At 34.5% G+C, this 17,106-nt stretch overlaps 1 protein-coding gene and 1 pseudogene across 1 annotated transcript in view; both read right to left on the bottom strand.

Annotated features, from left to right (window-relative positions):
- The window catches only part of CDH10 (cadherin 10), a 189,226-nt gene that overhangs the window by 79,713 nt on the left and 92,407 nt on the right, over positions 1–17,106 (bottom strand). The gene's annotated exons all lie outside the window — the stretch shown is intronic.
- On the bottom strand, positions 2,174–2,280 carry LOC139178079 (U2 spliceosomal RNA; annotated as a pseudogene).

The following is a 17,106-nucleotide window of genomic DNA, read 5'->3' as shown; positions in this document are numbered from 1 at the left end:
TTTAAGATACAGTGTATTTTCTCATGAGCTTAGTTCTACCTCATTCAGAATCTTAGCACTTTTCTTTTATTTATTTATTTATTAGTGTTTTTTTTTTTTTTTAATCTTATCCTTTAAAAGCAAACATTTTCCTTAAGGTGTGTAGTTGGGAGGGTTTACCTAGTATGAAACATTTGTTCTAACTCGTCTTTTTTAGCAAGATGATTCTCATAAAAACATACATTTGATTCCTAATTTTGTTTTACTAGTGCACACAAATAAACATGCTGTTAGGTATTAATGGAATTATTTTTCTCTTGTTTAGTAGAAATAAACAGGCAAAGAAAGAAAGCTGAGATCATTTGACTCTTCAGGCAATTCATCCTATAAACCTACTTAACCAAGGTGTATACCACATCCAATTTTAGTAATAGCTCTTGGAATTAATTATTTGATTGTGACATTTCTTAGCTATTAATCTGTGTACACAAATATATATCTGGGCACTTAAACTATCTTAATGAATTACCCTTAAAAAAATGTAGAGCTACAACATGTATAGATTGCCCTCAGATCAATATTCAATCAACAAACAACACTTCCTTCAAATATTTCAGTACTGAGTTGATTCACACATGAGTACTTTACATTAAGAAATGTGTTTATTGGAAAAGAAAACTCTAAAGGTTTCTGTTGACTAAAAACATATCAGGGGCAGGAAAGAGAGTGTGTTCTTAAAATTTTGGGTACAATATTACAAAATATGGATGCATCTGAAAACAAAACAGTAAATTTAACAAACAAAAAACTGGTTGCAAAGTGAGGCTTTGAGAACAAGGTCTGAATTTCCTAAGAAAGAACTATTACAGTCTTGTTTTAAACTGCTGTTCAAAAACTGGAGAATCAAAATTTCCATTTGGAACTGTTTAAAAATGAAAAAAAAAAAAACAACACACAGTTCATTTTATAGGCCAGGTTTCACTTGCTATATTGCTTTTGGCCAGAGAACAAATTAAATTTACAGTCATACATTTATTTCATGCTTTTAAAGTATTTTAACATATGTTTAAACTCACGTTGTAAAGTATGACTTTTTACTATTCTGTTAATTTCATTTGGTTGCTGTTAAAGGGCTCACCAGTTTTCATTGCTTTATCTCCAAATTTATGACCGTCTACCTATTTCTGTCTTGCCTTTATGTAACATTTGTGTATGATTTTACTTTAGTAATCTATGATTCCTGCTTAACTAAAGACAAGATTTTCTTTACTTTCTGTTGATTAAATTAAAAACATGATGATGCTTCATTTGGAAATATTTCCAATTCTGTATCTGTGTGTGTTTCAATACTCTTCACATTTCTTTTGGTTTCCATGTTTCCAGCATATTAAACAGGTCAGTAGGAAAGTATGTTGGGAAGAATACCCAACAAGCAACACAGCACATGGTCAACATGTAATTACTACTTATGCTGTCACTTCCATTTTTGGGTATTTCCTTTCGATTCTTCTTGTCATTTTGTAATTAAAACTGCACTGAATTAAATATGCTTTCATTAGAAGTTGATGTGCTTTTTCATTAATGTGTGTCCTAAATTGCAATAACACTAAGCATTTGAAAGGAGCTTGACAGATTTTAAATAATTTGCATATCCATCTCCCAATTTTGATTTCCAAAATTACAACTCACATAAATAGATGTTATTATTTCTTTTAAAAATAGAGTAACTTAGACTCTGGGAGATTAGGTCATATTTTCAAGGAATCTTGGCTGCTAATGTGCCCTGAAGTAGACACTCCAGGGTTCTTTCCTCTATAAATGGTTGTCACTATTTTAAGAGTAAAGCAATTTCAGGTTGAAATTTATTGCTGACAGATTTATGTATTCAATAAGAAGTCTACCCACAAAAATAAAATACAATGAAAAAATAAAATACAATGTGTTTTCTCTCTGATGTTTTACATCTATTTACTGATTTGTTATTGCACTAGAGTGAATTAATCCATGTTTCTTGATAAGATGGGCTTCCCAGGTGGCTCAGATGGTAAAGAATAAGATAGTACCAGATTTGAATCCTAGCTGGAAAATTTATTAGTAACTAGATATAATAACTCACCTCTCAAAGCTTCAGTTTCCTCTTGGTAAAGTAGGAACAACAATCTTTTGTATTGCAATTGTTTATAAATTACAGTATGTAAGTTGGCTAGCAATAACTGGCATACATTATGTCCTCAATAAGTGGTATTAAACTCATAAGAACAGATATTATACATAATCTTAGCTAAAAGGTCAAGAAGCTATAATAAACAGAAATTACTACTATTTTTATTATTTAATGCTTAAACACATTACATATATTTCGTTTTTGTAACTACAGTGCTAGTACTATGTTTATGGGCTTCTCAGGTGGTGCAAGAGGTAAAGAACCCACCTACCAATGCAGGAGACTCAAGAGACTTGGGTTCAATCCCTGGGTTGGGAAGATCCCCTGGAGGAAGGTATGGCAACCCACTCCAGTATTCTTGCCTGGAGAACCCCATGGATAGAGGAGCCTGGCAGGCTACAGTCCACAGGTTTGCAAAGAGTCAGATATGGCTGAAGGGACTCAACACACACACACACACAGCACACATTGTATTTATACATATAGTCAAAATATGAATAGAACAGAAAATTCATGTCATTTTAATGTAAAAAATAAAATTTCAGGAGGATTAAGATAAATTTCTGAAGTTGATATAAATCTGCATTTGATTTGATGGGTCATAGACCTAAGTGTAAACGTGAAACATTTAGGATATAGTATTGGAGAAATTGTAAAGAAGCTTGGTTATGTTAGTTAATAACATTAAGGTACAATATCTAAAGCATGATCCATGAAAGAATACATTAATAAGCTGGACTTCATTAAAATCGAACATTTCTGCTCTGCAAAAGACAATGTCAAGGGAATGAGATGTCAGAATGCAGACTGGAAGAAAAAATTTGCAAAGACACATCTGATAAAATATAATAAGATATCTTAAAATCAACAGTAAAGAAACAAACAACAAACAAGCACATGAAAAGATCCTCTACTTCATATGTTATCAGGGAATGCAAATTAAAATAACTTTGAGATACCACTACACATCTATTTGAATGCCCCAAATCTGGAACACTAACAACAAACTTGCTGGTAAAGATGTAGAGCGATAACAACTCCTCCTCTTTGCTGGTGGGATTGCAAAATAGTGCAGCCACTTGAAAGACAGTTGAAGGTTTCTGACACTAGTGCACATACTTTTGCCATGTGATCCAGTAATCATGCTCCTTGGTACTTACCCAAAGGAGCTGCAAAATTATGTCCACACAATACCTGCATGTGGATGTTCATGGAACCTTCATCTGTAATTGTAAAAACTTGGAAGCAACCAAGATATCCTTGCTGGGTTGTTGTTCAATCACTAAAATATGTCTGACTCTGTGAGCCCACGGACTGAAGTACGCCAGGCTTCAATGTCCTTCATCATGTCCCAGAGTTTGCTCAAACTCATGTCCACTGAGTCAGTAATCATTACCTAATCATCTCATCCTCTGCCACCCCCTTCTCTTGCCCTCAGTCTTTCCCAGCATTAGGATCTTTTCCAATGAGTCAGCTGTTTACATTAGGTGGCCATGTATGATGGGAAGTTAAAGCAAATTAATACCACAGCATAAAATGACATTAAGATCAATTAATCCCTGACAAATCCTGAAGAAGCTTAAGCTTGAAGCAACAAATCATAATATTTTAAAGGCACGAAACAATGACAACAATAATTAATTAAAAACAGAGATTCAGAACTTTAGGGAAGGCCAGGCTCATGTTTCTATATCCATGCACAGAATCTTGCATACGAATTAAAAAAACAAAACCAAAAAAAAATGCAAACATAGAGCACATCTGACTCTTAATGTTGACCAACTGAATAGAAATCTTTCTGAGAAGGGCTGGTTGTCATTTTTGTTTACATTTTTGTAGATGCATACAATGAAATAGTGTGCAACTGTTAAACAGTTAAATTCAATACTATATGTATTATATATTAAACTTATAATATTATAAATTGTTAAAATACATTGTGTATTAAAAAGAAAAACATAAAAAGAAAAAATAAATGTAATTAGTTTAGCAAAATATCATTCATATGTTTTTAATTCATATTTTTAATACAGTGCCTGACTTCAGGCTCTACTCCAAAGCCACAGTCATCAAGACAGTATGGTACTGGCACAAAGACAGAAATATAGATCAATGGAACAAAATAGAAAGCCCAGAGATAAATCCACGCACATATGGACACCTTATCTTTGACAAAGGAGGCAAGAATATACAATGGAGAAAAGACAATCTCTTTAACAAGTGGTGCTGGGAAAACTGGTCAAACAGTTGTAAAAGAATGAAACTAGAACACTTTCTAACACCATACACAAAAATAAACTCAAAATGGATTAAAGATCTAAATGTAAGACCAGAAACTATAAAACTTCTAGAGGAGAACATAGGCAAAACACTCTCCGACATAAATCACAGCAAGATCTTCTATGACCCACCTCCCAGAATATTGGAAATAAAAACAAAAATAAATGGGACCTAATTAAAATTAAAAGCTTCTGCACAACAAAGGAAACTATAAGCAAGGTGAAAAGACAGCCTTCAGAATGGGAGAAAATAATAAAAAATGAAGCAACTGACCAACAACTAATCTCAAAAATATACAAGCAACTCCTGCAGCTCAATTCCAGAAAAATAAATGACCCAATCAAAAAATGGGCCAAAGAACTAAATAGACATTTCTGCAAAGAAGACATACAGATGGCTAACAAACACATGAAAAGATGCTCAACATCACTCATTATCAGAGAAATGCAAGTCAAAACCACTATGAGGTACCATTTCACGCCAGTCAGAATGGCTGCGATCCAAAAGTCTACCAGCAATAAATGCTGGAGAGGATGTAGAGAAAAGGGAACCCTCTTACACTGTTGGTGGAAATGCAAACTAGTACAGCCACTATGGAGAACAGTGTGGAGATTCCTTAAAAAACTGGAAATAGAATTGCCTTATGACCCAGCAATCCCACTGCTGAGCACACACACTGAGGAAACCAGAATTGAAAGAGACACGTGTACCCCAATGTTTACTGCAGCACTGTTTATAATAGCCAGGACATGGAAGCAACCTAGATGCCCATCAGCAGATGAATGGATAAGAAAGCTGTGATACATATACACAATGGAGTATTACTCAGCCATTAAAAAGAATACATTTGAATCAGTTCTAATGAGGTGGATGAAACTGAAGCCTATTATACAGAGTAAAGTAAGCCAGAAAGAAAAACACCAATGCAGTGTACTAACGCATATATATGGAATTTAGAAAGATGGTAATGATAACCTTGTATACAATATAGCAAAAGAGACACAGATGTATAGAACAGTCTTTTGGACTTTATGGGAGAGGAAGAGGGTGGGATGATTTGGGAGAATGGCATTGAAACATGTATAATATCATATACGAAACGAATCGCCAGTCCAAGTTCTATGCATGATACTGGACGCTTGGGGCTGGTGAACTGAGACGACCCAGAGGGATGGTACGGGGAGGGAGGAGGGAGGAGGGTTCAGGATGGGGAACACATGTACACCCATGGCGGATTCATGTTGATGTATAGCAAAACCAATACAATATTGTAAAGTAATTAACCTCCAATTAAAATAAATAAATTTATATAAAAAAATAAAAATACTATATATTTTAAAATACATATTAATTTTTATTAGGAAACATGGAATATGCAAATTACTCCTCAATAATTTGGAAATAATTTTACTGGAAAGATCTATAGAGAAAGGCAAAATAAGTGGAGCTATTATCTTTTCTTCTTATACTTATGAATGTAGGTTTTCTTATTTTATTAGCATGTTAATATAGAATTACAAAATGCAAGTGTGTCTCAAATTTAACCTCACCTACTTATTTTGCTTTTAGTTGAGATGCAACCAGAAACTCGATGGATTAAATGATTTTCCCATAATCATAATAATTATAGAAGAGCATGGGTACAACATGTCTCATAATAAATTCTCCAGAAAAATAGCTATAAAACTCTTATCCTTAACTGTGTGTTTTTACTTTATTCTTTCATCATAAGCAGCTTCAAAACCTTATTTTCTACTTATTCTACAAAATTCCTGTGGTTAATATCATATAAGATATAAAAGTGCATAATAATTTAACCATAAGATCAAAACAGGAAATTTTCCATTCTCATCATCTCCATTTAATATCATACTGAAGATCTTAACCATCACAAATCATAAATAAAAATACAGTCACAGGTGCACTAACTGCAAAAGAAATAAACTTGTTAAAACATTTTAAACACAGAAATATAGAAAGTTGGAACTACAGTATAAAAAAATTATTTTTCTCTTAGCTATTTGAGTGTTAAGTTGTTAACTTATCAACAAGTGAATTCTCTTACACACATCAAAGTTGGTGCACTTGACTTCAAACTTACCTTAAAGGTACAATAAGCTAGATAACATAAATAATATACAAATAGATCAATGGAACAGAGTCAATCATTCATAAACAGGCTAATAAATAGGGTCAATTGAGTTTTAACTAAGGCATATGATATTTCAAACAGAAAAGTATTTTCATAAATTATGCTAGAACAACTGGTTCATTACATAGATCTCCATATGGAAAAGAAAAACAATAAAAAAACTATATTTCATGTGTTATGATATACACAAAAATGTATAAATGATTGAGATGGAAAATATAAAACTATACATTAACCAGAAGAAAATATGGGGGAAGAATAACCTTATGACCTTAAGGTAATCAGTATTTTGTTAGACTCAGAAAGCACTAACCATAAAGAGAAAACCAAAAAGATAAAATGGATTTCATTAAAATTAAAAACTTCTTAACATAAAGAAAATGAATGAGACAACCAGAACCTGGCAGAAAATTATTTGCAATAACTATATATCTGACAAAAAAACTTACATGCAAATATAAACAACTCAAGGCTCAATTATAAAATCTCAACAACCTAATAAAATAGTGGGTAAAAGTAGAAAAGAACTGCACAAAGGGATTATATATATGTTATATAATCATTAACCATTTTGTGCAGCCCCAGTAAAGATGGTCAACATTCTTAGTCCTAAGGGAAATGAGATAAATGGAAATAAAGGCCCATACTGCAATTTCACTGCACACTCCACAGAATGGCTCAATTGGCAATGACATTGCCAACATGAATGTCATCCAGAACATTGAACAATAGAACCTCTCTTAGTGCTAAGGGTTTAAAATAGTATATACAATCAGTTCAGAAACTTGGAATTTTTTTCACTAAGTTAACCATATACCTAATTCATGGCCGGAAACTTCACTTCTATGCATTTGCCAAACACATAAACAGACACACACATACACACGCACACACACACACACACACACACACACACGCACACACACACTCAGACATGTATACACAAAATGACCCAAACACTGATCAGAAGGTGACTGTATAAACAAGATGTGGCATACTAGTACAAGGAATACCACTCAGCAATAACAAAGAACAGACCACTGATTAGCGTGCAGAAACTCAAAAAATATTATGCTGAGAAAAATCACATCCAAAAGAATATTTGCTTTATAAATTCACTTACATAAAAGTCTAAATGAGGAAATATCAATGTTCTGTTGAAAGAAGTTAGAACAGTGGTTGCCTGTTGTGGGTAGGAGGTTGTCTAAGAAGTAACACAGGAATTTTCCAGGATGATGTATATTTTACATCCTCATGTGATTGCAGCTGCTGCTTCTGCTGCTAAGTCACATCAGTCATGTCTGACTCTGTATGACCTCATAGACAGCAGCCCACCAGGCTCCTCCATCCCTGGGATTCTCCAGGCAAGAACACTGGAGTGGGTTGCCATTTCCTTCTCCAATGCATGAAAGTGAAAAGTGAAAGAGAAGTCGCTCAGTCGTGTCCAACTCTTTGAGACCCCGTGGACTGTAGCCCACCAGGCTCCTCCGTCCATGGGATTTTCCAGGCAAGAGTACCGGTAGGTGCATTTGTCAAAATTCATCAAATCATATTTAAGGTCAGCGTGTTTTGCTACAGGTAAGTATATTATACTTTAAAATTAAAAAATGCTTTTCTTAAGATTTATTGATGAAGTTTAAATATGCCAACAAATATTATCTCCCCATTCCTATAACAATGTAACTATGCATATTTGTTTCTTCCTTTGCTTTTTATCTGTTATGTTAATATACAATTATAGAATGTAATGGTATCTGAAATTTGTTCTAAGCCAAATACTGCATTTTTAGTGATAATAAAACAGGGAATTAAGTTATTTTCCCATAATCATATAGGGAATTAGTTGTAGAAGATGGATTTCAACATAGTTCTTGTGATCCACTCTCCCTAAAAATACCTATAAGGTTGTTTGTCTTAACTGTGTATTTTTAAATTTTGTGTTTAGCGTGGTGGTGGTTTAGTTGCTAAATCTTGTCTGACTCTTGTGATCTCATGGACTGTAGCCTGCCAGGTTCCTCTGTCCATGGGATTCTTCAGGCCAGAATACTTGAGTGGGTTGCCATTTCCTTCTCCAGGAGATCTTCCTGACCCAGGGATTAATCCCAGGTGTTCTGAACTGCAGCAGACTCTTTACCAACTGAGCTACAAGGGAAGTCCCTTGTGTTTAGCATAAGCAATTTCAAAATCCTTTTTTAAAAGTAGGTGTATTATAAAAATAATATGGAATATAAATCACAGGTAAATATTAATATTTGAGCATAGAGAATATATTCTTAATTGACAATAAAAATAATTCAAAATAAAACAATATTAATCATTCCAATTAAAAATTGGCAAATAAATTGAATAGACATTTCTCCAAAGAATATATACAAAGAGCCAATAAGTTCATGAGATAATGTTTAACATCACTATATCCTTGTGCTGTGTTGTGTTGTGCTCAGTCATGTTTGACTCCATGCAACCCAATGGACTGTAGACTGCCAGGGCCCTCTGTCCATGAAGTTTTCCAGGCAAGAATACTGGAGTGGGTAGCCATTTCCTACTTCAGGGAATCTTCCTGACCCAGGGATCAAGTCACGTCTCTTGTGTCTCCTGCACTGGCAGGTGGATTCTTTACCAGTGTACCACCTGGGAACTCAGTGGTAAAGAATCTGCCTGCAGTGTAGGAGATGTGGGTTCGATCTCTGGGTCAGGAAGATTCCCTGGAGAAGGAAATGGTAACCCACTCGGGTATTCTTACCTGGGAAATCCTATGAACAGAAGAGCCTGCTTACTGGGCTAAGGTCCATGGGATTGCAGAGTCAGACAGGACTTACCAACTAAGCAACAACAAACATCTGGGAGTCCTTAGGGGAATTCAAATCAAAGCATCTGAGATCTCATTAGGATGCTTATTATTAACAAAACAAGAAAGAAAACAACAACTGTTGGCACAATGTGGAGAAACTTGAACCACTTTACATTGTTGCTGGGAATATAAATGATGCAGTCCCTGTGGAAACAATATGTTGCTTCCTCAAAAAATTAAATACAGATTTATCATATGATCTACAAAGTCCACATCTGGGTATATATACAGGAGTACTGACAGCTGAGTGTCAAATATTTATTTCTATAAAATAATTATTCACAATAGTCAAAAGTGGTAACAACCCAAATGTTCATTGACAGATGAATGGATAAATAAAATATGGTATGTACATACAATAGGATATTATTCAACTTACAAAGGAATGGATTACCAAAACATGTTACAATATGATGAACCTTAAAACATTATGTTAAGTGAAATAAGCCAAACACCAAAGGACAAATATTGAGTGACTCATATGAGTTGCCTGGAATAGGCAAATTCAGGGGGAGAAAAGAGAATAGTGGTTACTAGGTGTTCAGGTAGGGGGTAAAGGAAAATTATTGTTTCATAGATACAAAGCTTCAGTCCGGGTTGATGGAAGTTCTTTGGATGGATACTGATGATGGTTGTTCAAAACTATGAATGTTTCTAGGGCCACTGTTTTGTATACTTAAAAATAATTAAGATGGTAAATTTTATGTTATGTATGTTTTACCACAATAATAAAATAAATTATTTTAGAAACTTTTTATTAGTATACTAATTTTAATATAGCTGATGTGTAATGCTGCTTATACTTATGTGAAAAGAAATGTAATAAACATATGCTTCTAAAGTTTTATTGAGGTATTTTGAAAATAACTTTTATTGTCAGAAACACAGCTTTGCCTCAGAACCATTAAGAGAAATTTCTAAAATAATTTGTGCACATTTATATTATTTCAAATGACTCCATCCTTTTCCTAATTTCAATTACTTATTGTTACAAAATTTTAGTAGACTTACTAAATATATTTCAAATGCCTACCTTTTTTTTTTCCCAAATTGTTATTCTTTATTGTGGGGATATTGTCATCTGTGTGTGTTTATGTGGGCAGATGTCTGCTTTATTTGATATATTTTTGCCTAAAAAAGATCCAAATTTCGTTGCACTGTGAATCCATTATTTGGAGGGAGGTGGGAGGAGGGTTCAGGATGGGGAACACATGTATACCTGTGGCGGATTCATTTTGCCTATGTTTTTAACAGTGATAGAGGTCTTTGTATTCAATTCATTTTCACTGAAAACAATAAGGCTAAAAATATTTACATGGGGTTTGTGTAGAGTCATCAGCCCCAGTTCTGCCTGGAAGAAGGGAATGTTGCTCCAACTGTATGAAATCACCTTCAAGAATTGTCTCAACTTCAGAGAGCCATCTCACCCAAAGTTACATTTGTGAGGGAAGCTCACACCGCTAATCTGATGGAGACAGAGGTGTAAGGGCCGAGCCATTTCAATCTTACATCTGATGGGATATTTAAACTCCAGAGATCCCAAGAGGTGGATTGAGGCGATAGGGCCTGCGTCACTTACTAATTCTCTTCATTCTCCTCATTCTCCTCATTCTCACATCTCTCTTCCACAAGTGTTTATGCCTAAGAAACTCCTCACACATGTTTTGAAAGGTTATCTCATGCAACATGTAAAATATATACTATTGTTGATTGTTACCTGATTACTGCTAAAATTGACACAGAAAAATGTTCTCTGCACTTTTATCTAATCATATCCAAAATTTAAAGACTATCTCTAGAGAATATCTAGAAAATGTCTGCTTGTGATATGTTTTTCATCTAATTTGCTTTGGAACCATTTAAGTTTTTCCAACAAGGAAAAATACTACTCTTTTGAAAGGTTTGAAATAATATTGACTTTGCCAAAGGAAGTTATGATCTGGGCCAGACTCATGGTAGTGTGAGATGAAGAATTTATTCATAGCTGCTGATTTTGAAATCCTATTAGCTTATTACCTATTTTAATAAAGATTTGTTCCTGATCTAACCTTTTTCAAAATGTGTTCTGAGAAAAAGAAAAGAAGCAGTGTCCATTAGCTCATTTCATCTCTTAGAGGTTGCAAATTACTGGAAAAGGAATTTTGCAACAGAAAAGACCCAGCTTAAGAGTGTGGGAGGAGAATCACTTTTCAATCTTCTTTCACTTTATTGTGGCATTCATCATAATTAGCATTTCAGTGGTCAGTTGTGGGTTGCATATATAGGGCAAATATATTAATAATTTATATGCTTCACCACATTTTACAGTGAGATTCATGATGAACCTTGATGTAGAGATGAAGGGAAAGATTTTAAGAAGTTGGACAAAAAGATGTGAGAAATAACAGAAACAGCTTTAATTAAACTAAAAAAAAATTGATTAATGCTAAAAGCCACAGAGGTCAGCATTAAGAAAGTACTTCAGAGAAAGGAAAGAGTGAACAATGATATGAAAGGAGAATAAATTAAGTCAGAGGCCAGGCAAGCATATTATTCAGCTTTGAGTCAAAGTCAGTATAAGAACAATGAAAAACTTAAGAGGAAATTCCATGAGATCCATAGGAACTGAAGTTAAGACACTGGTTAGAGAACAGAAATAGGAAAGCAAGCAAGCAAGAAATGACTAATGAAAAAAAAAAAAAAAAGAAATGACTAATGTTTACTGAGTATTTACAGCATGCCAGAAAACAATATATTCCATAAATTAATATATTCAATACTAGCAATATGTTCATGAAAAGAATGTTGCTGCTGAGTGGTAATCTTTAGCAACTCTGGAGGAAGGAGGCCTGATTGTTACAGTCTGCCAATTTCCATGCTGTAAATACCACACCATGCTCACTTTAAAATACCACCAAGACATTAACAGGCATGGGATCTAGTAAGCATGAATTAGCTCCAGCATACTACCACTTCTATGTCTATTTAAAGGTGAAAAACATAAATACAAGTTATAAATCCAGGCAGACAAGGGTGGACTTTATGTAAAGCTTTTCTGATTCAAAACTACATGATATTTTTACTTAACCAGTCTTTGCTGCTAAGTCACTTCAGTCGTGTCTGACTCTGTGCGACCCCATAGACGGCAGCCCACCAGGCTCCCCTGTCCCTGGGATTCTCCAGGCAAGAACACTGGAGTGGGTTGCCATTTCCTTCTCCAATGCATGAAAGTGAAAGTGAAAGGGAAGTCGCTCAGTCGTGTCCGACTCTTAGCGACCCCCTGGACTGCAGCCTACCAGGCTCCTCTGTCCATGGGATTTTCCAGGCAAGAGTACTGGAGTGGGGTGCCATCGCCTTTTCCAGTCTTTAGGAAAAGCAAAATAAAAAACAAAAAATTGTCTAGAATGCGGTGGAGAAATCATATATTCCTAGTACTCTGGCTGGGCTAGAAGTTAAAATTAATTAAAGGCTTAAAATCACCTCAGAAACCCAATAAATGGAGTTAGAAGAATAAAGTCCACCATCCTCTGGACATCCAGAATGAAGCCTTTGAAACTTGCCTTACAACTTCTAGTTTAAAAAGAACAATATGTAGAGAGGATTTCCCTCTTTCTCTTCTTCAAAACACATAAAGAAATTTAGGAGATCAAGAAGGAAAAATGCCAGCCTCACGTTTTAAAGAAACCAAAGAATGCCCTAAAGTTACCCATATGTGGTGAATTTTTAACTGACAGGAGAAAAAGACACTAAGAAAGAATACTTGGAGCTGAGGATCTAAGAAAATTTTGGCAGAATTCAAGTTGACCAAATATTTGATATTACATGACCAAAAAAAAATCAAGACCCTCTTATTTAGCAAAAAGAGAATGGCTATATGGACTGATGACAGCAGTAAAGAGGATCAGTTTTGACACACAAATGGCCATAAAATGAATCAAACAAGAAAGTCACAATTTGTGGGAAACTACGCTAGCATGAGACTGATGAAAGAAATTATATTTTGAAAAGTCTGAGAGCCACTAATTTTAGCTGGCTGCAATGAAGTAAAATTAAACAAATGAAAGCCTTGTCTCTTATTCACACCACACTCACATTTTGTTCACATCATACTCACATGTACACAGAATTACTGACTCGCACTCTTGTCTCTGCTTCACACATTGCCTGTAAATAACTAGACTAGGACAAACATTATAATTGATTAGTAGAAATAGACCAGCTTTAAATCTGCATAATTGTACTAGAATAAGAAAAAAAGAGCAAAAAATAGGATCAATAGACAAATACAAAAAGTGGTTATTAGGATATTATGATGTAACAAGCATGTTTTGTTTTATGAAAACATATACACAATGGAGTATTACTCAGCCATTAAGAAGAATACATTTGAATCAGTTCTAATGAGGTGGATGAAACTGGAGCCTATTATACAGAGTGAAGTAAGCCAGACAGAAAAATACCAATACAGCATACTAACGCATATATATGGAATTTAGAAAGATGGTAACAATAACCCTGTGTACGAGACAGCAAAAGAGACACTGATGTATAGAACAGTCTTTTGGACTCTGTGGGAGAGGGAGAGGGTGGGATGATTTGGGAGAATGGCATTGAAACATGTATAATATCATATATGAAACGAGTCGCCAGTCCAGGTTCGATGCATGATACTGGATGCTTGGGGCTGGTGCACTGGGACGACCCAGAGGGATGGTTCGGGGAGGGAGGAATAAGGAGGGTTCAGGATGGGGAACACATGTATACCTGTGGTGGATTCATGTTGATATATGGCAAAACCAATACAATATTGTAAAGTTCAAAAATAAATAAAATTTTAAAAAAAGAAAACAATTCAAAGTATAAAGCAATTTATGTGAAATTCCAAAATACCATACAGATAATGCTTTACATAATAAATTATTTTAAACCACATAAGAATGATGAGCACAACATTCAGGATAGCAGGAATTAATTATTTTTGAAAAAGTAACAGAAAATGAGTTTCATGAAACAAGAGTCCAAATATTGACATAAAAGTTGATATTAGATAATGTAACAACAGAGAAAGGGATTAAACTATAAACAGAATTCATGCAAAAAGAATGAAGAGAGCAAAATGGGACAACAATAAAGGAAACAATAAAATAGACAGTAGAACTTGCTATAAAAATAGTAGATAAAAGAGAAGACTATATCTGGAAAGAAAGCAAACTGAGTTAGAAAAAGTAAAAAAGATTCAGCAAGAATAGGCTGAAAAACAAAAATCATATGATCATGTCAATATATGCACAAAATCCTTTGACAAAATACAACACCCATTCATGTCAAAAACTTTAAGTACATAAAGAGCAGAGGGGAACTTCAACCTAATATAGACTATCTACAAAAGCCTACAGTTTACATCATACTTAAAGGTGGAAAACTTGAAGCTTTCCTACTAGGATCAGGTACAGTGAGATGACGACTCCTCTCACCATGCCTTTCGACATGATACTAGAAGTTTTAGCTAGTGCAATAAGACAAGAGAAAGCAATACGAGGTATACATATTCAGGAAAAAAAATAGCATTATTCATAGATGACAAAACCAACTATATAGAAAATCTGAAATAATTAACATAATGTTGAAACTTATAAGTGATTATAGCAAGGTTGCTATACTAAATTAACATACAAACGTCAATAATTTTCCTATATACCAGCAATGTGTAAGTAAAATCTGAAAGTAAGGACACAGATACTATTGCATTGTTGTTGCTGCTGAGTTGTTAAGTCGTGTCTGACTTTTTGGGACTCCAGAGACTGTAGCCTGCCAGGTTCCTCTGTCCAAGAGATTTTTCAGGCAAAAATACTGGAGTGGATTGCCATTTCCTTCTTCAGGGGATCTTCTTGATGCAGGGATCAAGCTCACATCTCCTGCATTGGCAGGCAGATTCTTTACCTCTGACTGAGACCCCAGGGAAGCCCCAGTATCATTACCAAAATTAAAAACCTGTATATAAATCTCAAAAGGACGTACAAAATCCACAGAATAAAAACTAAAAATATTCTGAATACTAAAATCAAATAAGAACTAAATAAATGAAGAGAAATTGTATGTTCCTGGATAGAGTCAATAAAATCAAGATATCAGTTCTTCCAAACTTGATCTAGAGATTCAATGCAATCTCAATTAAAATCTCAGTAAGTTATTTTGTGGATAATGACAAATTGATTCCAATGTTTATACAGAAGGGCAAAAGCCTTGGGGCCAAAACAAAACTTAAGGGAAAGAATGAGATTGAAGGACAGACACTATCCAACTTTAAGACTTATTATAAAACTACAGTAATCAAGATAGGGAAGTATTTGTGCAAGAAGAGACAAATAGATCAGTGGAGCAGAATAAAGAGCCCACAAATAGACTTGCATATATATTTAACTGGTCAGTGATATGGAGCAAAAGCAATACAATAGTCTTTACAACAAACTGGTGTTAGAATAACTGGACATCTACATGCAAATATTAATCTCTACACAGACATATATTCAACACAAAACCAAACTCAAAGTGGACCACAGACCTAATAGCAAAACCATACATTTCCTAGAAAATAACATGGGAGAAAACCTCAATGACCTTGGATATGGTGATGTATTTTGGATATAATACCAAAGGCACATCCATGAAATAAATAAATGACAAGCTGGACTCCATCAAATTAAAAATGTCTGTTCTGTGAAAGAGAATGGCAATTGAATGAGAAGCCTGGCCACAGACCAGAAGGAAATATTTGAGAAAATGATGTTTTTGATAAAGGACCAGAACACATGAAGAACACTTAAACATCAACAGTAAAAGCAAAGAACTCAAGCATAAAATAGGTCAAAAATCTTAAGAGACACCTCACTGAAGAAGATACATGGATAGGAAATAAATATATGAAATGATTTCCCATATCATATGTTATCTGGAAAATGCAAATCTAAATGACAATGAGATACCACTATCTATTAGACTGGCCAAAATCTAGAACACTGACAATACCCAATTTTGGTGAGGATGTGGAACAACAGGAAGCCTCATATTTTGCTAGTGGGAAAGCAAAATAGTACAGCCAATTTGGAAGATACTTTGTTGATTTCTTACAAAATTAAGCAAACTTTAACCATTTGATCCAACTCAGTATTTCAAGGAAGGAGTTGAAAACTTATGTTCACAGAACATATACACACGGATGTTCACAAAACACCTAGAGGCAGTTCTCCCTACAAATGTCAAATCTCAGAAGCAACCAATATACCCCTCAGTAGGTGAATGGATAAAACTGTGACACATCCAGACAAAGAAATATCATTCAGCACACACACACAAAAAGAGCTATGAAACCATGAAAACACAAGGAAGACTCTTAAATTTATATTACTCAATGAAGTAAGTATCCAATCTGAAAAGGTTACATACTGTGTGATTCCAACTATATAACATTCTGGAAAAGACAAAACTGGAGAGAGTAAAAGGTTACTGGCTGTCATATTTAGGGGATGAGGAGGGATGAATAAGGAGAGTAGAGTCCCTATGATTTCATCACAATGAGATGTGTCATCATATGTTGCCCAAACTCATAGCATGTACAGCATGGAAAGTCAACTATGAAGTAAACTATGGACTTGGAGTGATTATGATGTGTCACTGTAGGTTCATCAGTCATAAAAATGCACC

The sequence above is a fragment of the Bos indicus genome, chromosome 20, assembly GCF_029378745.1.
Source record: "Bos indicus isolate NIAB-ARS_2022 breed Sahiwal x Tharparkar chromosome 20, NIAB-ARS_B.indTharparkar_mat_pri_1.0, whole genome shotgun sequence".
In the NCBI taxonomy this organism is placed as follows: Eukaryota; Metazoa; Chordata; class Mammalia; order Artiodactyla; family Bovidae; genus Bos; species Bos indicus.
Note: the sequence above shows the minus strand (reverse complement) of the source record. Positions and strands in the feature narration are given on the sequence as shown.